This window comes from Euphorbia lathyris, chromosome 1 (assembly GCF_963576675.1).
Source record: "Euphorbia lathyris chromosome 1, ddEupLath1.1, whole genome shotgun sequence".
In the NCBI taxonomy this organism is placed as follows: Eukaryota; Viridiplantae; Streptophyta; class Magnoliopsida; order Malpighiales; family Euphorbiaceae; genus Euphorbia; species Euphorbia lathyris.
The window spans coordinates 80609338-80610824 of NC_088910.1; the positions used below are offsets into that span (position 1 = coordinate 80609338).

Sequence of the window (1487 nt, forward strand, 5' to 3'; positions counted from 1 at the left end):
CTATTTATAGATAGGCTAAACCTAAAAACCTACCACTGATTCTAACTGATTAGGTTATAGGCAGGCCATAAATGGATCGATAAATGAACCAAACCAGTCTATTCAATTTAATCCTGCATTTTTTTAAAGGGACTCTATATATATTGAACTTTAGTATAAAAAAAATTGGAAGAGAATAATTTATAACTTATTGATATTCATACTTTTTATTTCAATATATCAATTACATTTCATCAAAATTTTAAATCCTTATTTTAAGGGTTGGATGTTAAAAAGGTGCGATCATACTAGCACTAATGTACTGAATCCCATCAGAACTCTGAAGCTAAACGTGCTTGGGCGAGAGTAGTATTAAGATGGGTGACCTCTTGGGAAGTCCTCGTGTTGCAGCCCAAAACTTTTGAAGAAACACTCCACCTCAAGGACTTTCTCTCTCCTCTAAGAATGGCAATCTCCTTCAGCGTTAACGCATAAGCACCTCCGTCGATCAACTGCGGCGAGCTCGTGTCGCTCTCCTCCGTGTTGCTAGCCTTCGCTTCGCCATGCCTCCTGCCTCACCCTCTGTGCCGACCAGTTCGGATCCGGCGTCAATTGCTTATTTGTTTAACCGCAGATCATTCTCCAAATTTGCTTCTGATCCCACGACTTCCCCATCAGCACAACCTCCTTCCTTTGCTTCTGTGGTTAAGAAATCGGTAATTCCCACTGCTATTCCGGCTCCACCTCAGCATTTGATCTTAGAAGAAGGTGGGTTCAGAGCCGTCAAAATCCCACAATCAATATACGAGGAGCGTGCGAAATTGTTCCAACATTCTGTAATTGGGAGAATTTCACTGAACAAAGGTGAGAGCCCTTGGAAGCACGCTGAATTGAAGCAACGTTTGAACCAGGTATGGAAACGTTCTATGGATTGGCAACTTATATCCCTGGGTAAGGGTTTTTATCAAATTATTATGCCTGATGAAAATGCATTGCAAACTATTTGGGGAATGGGTGCCATTTCCCTTAAGCCGGGAATCATTCGGTTCACTCCATGGACCCCGAGATTCAATTCTGACACACATAAGTCCACATCTGCATAAGTATGGGTAAGATTATATAATTTGCCTTGGGAATTTTGGGATACTCGAATTATTGCTAGTATTGCTCGGGTGATTGGGGTTCCGATTCGCTTTGATCATAACACTGTCAATGGAGAATTTGGGCATTATGCTAGGGTGCTAGTTGATGTTGACCTTTCCTGTGATATTTAGGGATGGCAACGGGTAGGGTACCCGCGGGTAGTGCCAATCCCAAACCCTTACCCTTTTATTTTTTAATTACCCGTACCCGTCTCATTACCCTAACGGGTATACTTTTTGCATCCCATACCCTTCCCATTTAATTCACGGGTACCCGCGGGTACCCTTACCCGTTAAGAACTAATAAGTAAAATAAAAAATATTACAAATTTAATATAGTATAAATTTAATACATCATCAATCTAA

The 1487-nt window shown here is 41.0% G+C and overlaps 1 non-coding gene across 1 annotated transcript; it reads left to right on the forward strand.

The window, feature by feature from the left end:
• The first annotated feature begins 274 nt into the window (after positions 1-274).
• On the forward strand, positions 275-393 carry LOC136215763 (5S ribosomal RNA). The gene has a single exon (XR_010682795.1). It is a non-coding gene; the product is annotated as a 5S ribosomal RNA (ribosomal RNA).
• The last annotated feature ends 1094 nt before the right edge of the window (positions 394-1487 follow it).